Source organism: Tiliqua scincoides, chromosome 1 (assembly GCF_035046505.1).
Source record: "Tiliqua scincoides isolate rTilSci1 chromosome 1, rTilSci1.hap2, whole genome shotgun sequence".
NCBI classification, from domain to species: Eukaryota; Metazoa; Chordata; class Lepidosauria; order Squamata; family Scincidae; genus Tiliqua; species Tiliqua scincoides.
The window spans coordinates 270,580,851-270,587,438 of record NC_089821.1 but is presented as its reverse complement, the minus strand read 5'-3'; the positions used below and the strand labels follow the sequence as shown (position 1 = coordinate 270,587,438).

Genomic DNA, 6,588 nt, shown 5'->3' with positions numbered 1-6,588 from the left:
TGACAATCTACCTCAGTTGCAGCCAACTGGAAAATAAGAGCATAAGAAGAGCCCTGCTGGGCCCATCTAGTCCAGCTTCGTGTATCTCATAGTGGATCATCAGATGCCTAGGAAGCACTCAAGAAAACATGTTACCTGTATCATGTTGCCACTCCCTTGCCTCTGGCATTCAGAGATAGGCTACCTCTAAAACCCTTAGCATGTATATGGTCATCACGGTTTATAACCTATAATGGATGTTTCCTCCATAAATCTTTCCAATCCTCTTTTAGGAGAGGTTAGACAGAGGAATCTGTTACAAACCCCCTAAAAATTAATATTTAATAATCAGGCAACCCAGTCTTAACTAGCGCTGGCACAGCTGGGTGCGTGGCCTCCACTGTATTCAGCACTTGTTAGGAGCCAACTGGAGGTCTTCTTTGAGTAACTCAGTTGAGCCCAAACTGCAGCATTGCAACACCCAGGGAGAAAAGGTCACTAGCCTCTTGAGGGGGCGTGGCGACATTGTGCTGCATTTGTGCTGCTACCACTCAAAAAGGGATTTTTTTTCAAAATTACCTTAGGTCTCTAGGGCTGTTTGGAGGGTGCAGGGAGCCCACAGGCCCCTTTGCAGGTCTCCCTGCGCCTCAGAACTGCTCTGAAATGAGTTTGCAATCAACTTTTGGTTTCCTACAAAACTTACAAGGTCCCAAAGTCCCCCGGAGAGTTTGGGAACCTATGGGATAAGGGAATATTTTTCTGCTTACCCTGAGTAATGTCTCCAGCTTGCCCAACGGGGCAATGCGGATCTGCAGCAGCTCTTTAGCTGGCACAAGTCTGAGCAGCCCCATATAGGGTGTTCAGGTCCGGGAGGGAGAATAGCATATGGCTAAGGCTTGCTCCGTAGGTCCCACCCCCCTCCTGGGCCCAATCCGCCCTACGTCCCACCCTCCCTTGCCCATAAACACCTTTCCCCACCTACGATCCAACCTCCCACTGCTCCTCCACCGCCTGGTGTGACTCTTACATCCATCGGCAGCTGTCCTAATGGATGCAGCATCAGCAGGGCAGCGCAGGCTTACCCGCCCATGCTGCTTGCTCTCTGGGCGCTGTACATGTGCTTTATGGCATGTTTGCAACATCCTTGGCTGGTGCAAGGAATCGCTGCACTGGCTTAAGGCCAGGTTATAATTGCACTCTGAGTTACCAATAGGATTCCCAGAATTAGAAGGTACAATTTCTTAGTTCAGCTTAGCACTCAAGCACAGTTCTGACTTCTTGCGCTACTGGAGGGAATTGGTGTGCACCCCTTTTCTCATAATTCTGTAATAGATTGTATCTATTTTACTTACTGTAAAAACAATTGTCATACAAAAAGAAAACATCCAAAAATTGGATAGCAATATCAATTCATCTTATTACAATATGCTAAATAAACATATCCACGGAAGAGTGTTCTTTATTCTGGCTACAGTTATCATACATTATCATATAAATCATTTCCTGCTGCTTTGCATACGTGCTCCATGCAGTTCAATAAAGATGGCACCGGTTTGAAATCTAACCTTATATGAGTTATCCTTGATCTTGTGCCACTCCAGTATAATTTTGTTGATGCATGTCACATGCACATCTTGGTTCTCTGCTTTCTTTGTACCATCTAATTCCATGCCTCATTTCTGGATTAACATGTAATAATGGGGTCACTTAAAATTACAAGAAATAAATGGAATCTCCAGGTTCAGGGGAGGGATAAAAGGATGCCTTTTTCTCTTGTTTCCGTGTTTCCCAGAGGCAGCTGGTCAGTCACTGCGGAAAAACAGGATGTGGACTAGATGGGCCTTTTGTGTGATTCAGCAGAGTTTTTCTAACAGTTTTAGGAAGAAGTCTTTTTTTGACTCTTGGTACCATAGGACCTGTGGCCTTCCTTAATATGAATAGAGAAGTTTAAAGTCTAGCTTTGCAATATGTCTAAGTGGTTGGCCGTGAGATGTGCAAGATAAAGCATGATTCTCTCCCACTGCCATCTCCCAAATAAGTACATCGTCAACTTGCACACAAGTCCTTCTGTTTGTGTAGCTAATCTGGTATCCATGATTCAATGCATGAATCATCCAAGAACCTCTCTGAGTAGCTCCTGCATTTAATTTAGAACACTCTGTCAATTCTCCTCTTCCCCCCCCCCCCCGCCCTACGCTCACTCTTGAGATTAGGAAGCTCATAAAGCAGGCAGGCAAAAAATGCCTGCTCATCAACTGACGTTCTCTAAGCACCTACAGAAATAATTATTTAACAGTCTCTTAAAATTCAAATTCAAATTAAAAAGGAAAAAACAACAACACACCACTATGTGCAAATGAGAGCTGTGGTCATCATTGTGCAGTGATATTTTATTTTCATTAAAACGCTGAAGCCAACACACCATTTTTCAAGGATGCCCTGAGGACGGAATCAAGCAACAAAAAGACTAAAATAGAACTTCAACACTGCAGCAAATTAATGCAAATGAACTATAGAATAAACAAGATACTGTTCACTCACAGTGATTATTGTTTAAACAAATCTAAGCCCCAGGTTCAATCTGCAGCATCATCAAGTGGGGCTGGGAGAGACCCTTGGCCTAAAACCCCACAAGACCTCCTCCCAGTCAATGTAGACATTGCTGACCTAGATAGATTTCATACATCTGACTTCATATGGTATAGCAACTTCGTATGTTCGTCTATAATGATAGTGGTTCGTGGTCTTTTATGTTATAAGTTACACATATGTGTCACAACAACAAAAGAGCTTTCTCTGCACTCTCCTGCATTGGGAAGTGCATGGTTGTTGGAACTCTTGGAACTCAACCCTTCCCACCTGATTGCTACCATCTTGGGAGAGAGGTTAATTGGGAAGGAGGAATCCATGTGTTCTGATACTCGTATGTAATCCATAGAAAAAATAAAATTGCAGCATGGGGAAGCTGCTCCCCACCATTGCAGGTATGTCTGATGGGAATCACTGGTGATATAATCTAAATGGCCTCATTTTGCCTTCCCAGTCCACTGGGACATATGCTAGTTATATACCTGACACAGTTCAAGTAGGCCCAGGGCAGCTGCAAGGACTTGCTCGGGGCAAGGTAACAAATGTTCCTTTGCCCCAAGGAATCCTTCATGGCCTGAAACTCCTCCTGTGGGATGCAGCATGTGCCCCATTGGTGCAGCTGCATTTCTGGGAAGGGAGTTAGGTAGGATTGAGCTGTTTGGTTGACAACAACAATATACATTCTTTTATTCTCACTGTGATAATTGATTTTTTTGACCCATTTGTTTCAAGGCATAAAGATTACAGTTTCAATTACCTTTTATTCTGTTAAAACATCACATAATGTTTTGAGTCCCTGTCATTTAAAATTAATTAAAGATGAAGCTTCTTGTTTTGAAAGTATTTGAACTATAACGCTTCATTTATAAATTTGGTGTAATCAGAGTATTTACCATCTTTGATTAGAGATGCCATTTATTATTATTTTCTTCTCCTCGGTTGCTGAGAAGTTCAGTGTTTTCAAACAGTCAGAGCTGGTATTGAAATAAATAAATACAAAATTAGGTGATAGCAACATTTTAAGGGCCCAAACCTAAGTACAATTTGTGACATTGTAAAGGCATGTTTGGCAGCATAACTTTACAATGCTGTAAACCGTGCAAGATCAGCAGCCATTTTGGCCAAGGGTGACAGCCCTGGCACACTGCCATAGAGGGCGACCTGTGTTGAGCCATGTAAACTGTTGCAGGAGGTAGGCAATGAGTAAAGGGGAGAACAGGGTGGGAAGGAGGAGGAACTGGGGAGTTTCTGGGTGGGGATGGGGAAGGCAGGAGGCAGAATGGGAGAGGGAAGGGTTGGTTTCCAGTGGCAGTGACTTGTACCAAATCCTAATCCCATTCTCTCTTCCCTTACCTCTCCTTTACTGTCCTTGGACCTACGCCAGAAAAATGGTTGGTGTAAATCCAAGGTGACCCATTGGGTAGTGGAGACTTAGCTCAAGGTAAGGGAACTTCGTTTTCTTACAGAATGCATCAGTGGAGGCGGAGTAGCTAGGATTGGGCTGTTAAATTGTGGGGTCACACACACACATGCTAGCAGGGATGGAAATTCGAGTCAGGTGACTTGAATCCAAGTTGCCAAAAAAGCGTTTCGCTAACTTGTGTACACTTAAGTCACCCGTGTTGATGACTCCAGCACTGACTCAAGTTTCAAGCCATTAACTTGGAAATAAGTCATTAATGTGAACAACTCAAATCCGCGAGTCTGGGTGTGCTTGCTTACTCTTTTCGGCATATGAAGGACCTAATGGGGCCATCATTCAGACCGAGCGAGCAGCAGGGAAGTTCCAGTCAAGAGGCAGGGAAGGGTTAATGCAGGGCTTCTCAAACTGGGGCGTCACGATGCTCTAGCTTGAGGGCCCTGGACTCTGCCCTCTTAAGGAACGTGGGTGGGGGGAAGGCAGCGACGTGATCCCCAGAATCACTTCGCTAAGGGGAGTGCTGGGACTGCCATGTACTTACCAGTCCCTGCCGCAGCCTCACGAGGGTGCAGGGAGCCCTGTGCGACCCTCAACAGGGTTCCCCATGCTGTAGAAAGTGAAGGTGAAGTGATCACACCCCACTTCTGGTTTGCAATTGTAGACCGGAAGCAGAGTGTGATCGCTCCGCTTTCACTTTTTGATGCTCGGGGAGCCCCGTGGAGGGTCATGCAGGGTTCCCCACATCCCCGGGAGGCTGCAGCGGGGACTGGTAAGTACAAGCCAGTCCCTGATCCCCCCTTAGCAATGTGATCCTGGGAACTGTGTCACTGTCTTCCCTCCGCCCCCGCTGCCTTCCCCACTCCCATGCACACTTACAGCGGTTCTCAAGCTCCCTGAGAGTTTGAGAACCGCTGGATTAATGTTTTGGTTTTGCTTTGAGCAGGAGGCTGTTGGGGAGGGAGATGGGAGCAGGCTGTCTTGTCCCTCTCCAAAGGAACCGATGATCGTTGGATAAAGGATGGGTGGAAGGAGGAGCCCTAGGGATGGGGCTGGGATTCTTGCCTTAGGAGTGGTGGGAGAAGCCTGTGGAGGTGGAAAAGGAGGAGGTGGGGAAGCTGAGAGGGGGTGAAGGCAGTTTCTAGCAATCAAAGAGAAACTCATGGCTCCCGTAGGCTCACTGAATGACAATGGGACTACTTCTTGAGACTACTGGGACTACTACTTGAGCTGCAATGGGACTACTTCTGAGTAGAGCCGCAAAGGATTGGGTCATACTGATAAATGCCTTCTAGCTGCTGTGTGCGACCCTCCCTGCACATGCCCAATCTCATCTGATCTTGGAAGCTAAGCAGGGTCAGGCCTGGTTAGTACTTGGATGGGAGACCGCCTGGGAATACTGGGTGCTGTAGGCTTATACCATAGTCTTTCGAGACTGAAGGTTGCCAACCCTCCCGTTTGCCACTTCTGTCCTCTCGTGCTGTCCATCCCGCCCCCTCCTGCCTTGCCCAGTCTCTTTTGGTCCACGTCCTGGTGTGCCTAGCTGGTGCTCCTTCAGGAGTTGTGATGTGAAGGGGGGGGTTTCGTTGCTGGGGTTTGTATGGAATTGTTTTTTCTGCACTAACTGCACTGCTGCAATGGCACAGCTTTCGTTTACATAAATGGAATGGTGGTTGATTTTTCTGTGGAGTTGCACCTGACCTGCACAGCGGCTTGGTTCAAAAGACACTCTGGCTCAAGTCAAAATGACTCGGGAAGTTCCAGGGGTGAGTCACTTGTGGGCTCTTGCTATGACTTGTGCACAAGTCAAGTCAAAAGGCATGGGGGGGCGGGATTAGACTCAAGTCTCTCACGCTGACTCCTGTCCATCCCTGCGCACTAGAGTCCTATTTATCAAACCTAAACAGGACCGATAGGTCATCGGATTACCAAAAATGAGTATTGCAGAAATGAGGTTCTGGTGTTGCAGGTCGAGGCAAGGAAGCAGGCGGACACCAAGAGGTCAAGGAAAACAAGCGTTTATTTTCAGCCAGCTGCAGGTCACAGAGGAATAGCTTCCAAAAATCTGTGACCCCAATTTCTCGGGGCTTTGGGTTGATATACAGAACAAATCCTCATTGCAAAGTGTTGGTTACATTCTTGATTGGCAAACAGCATATCATGTGAAGCTCTGCCCCTGCCTACATCTCCCACTACTCAATTTCTGCACTGCATGCTTTTCCTTATATGGCATTTTAAAAGATGTGAAATCTTTCTAAGCTGCAAAACTCCCATCTCCTCCTCCCTGCATTGGCTAATAGCACGCTTGCAAAAAGTCCCTGGTCTCCTCCAACCTTCTGCCCAGTTGCGGTCAAGCTAGCAGTTTCCTGTTATTGAGTCTTTAGCTCTGCAAAACAACTTCTGCGGTCAGGCTTGGTCAGCAACACCCTTTCCCCTTTTACACAGACACAAAGGGTATTTTCTAAATATCTAGCTGGACCAGGCAGCTAAGTATAAGGCTTACTTTAGCTAAGCACTCTGCTTATGCTCACAGCAAGGCCCAAACAGGGAATAGATTCAAACACTCCAACTTCTAGGGGACCCCCTCACACTGTGGGGGGGAC

The 6,588-nt window shown here is 46.5% G+C and overlaps 1 pseudogene; it reads left to right on the top strand.

Moving 5' to 3' along the window:
* Window positions 1-5,285: 5,285 nt before the first annotated feature.
* LOC136638439 (5S ribosomal RNA) lies at window positions 5,286-5,400 on the top strand (annotated as a pseudogene).
* The last annotated feature ends 1,188 nt before the right edge of the window (window positions 5,401-6,588 follow it).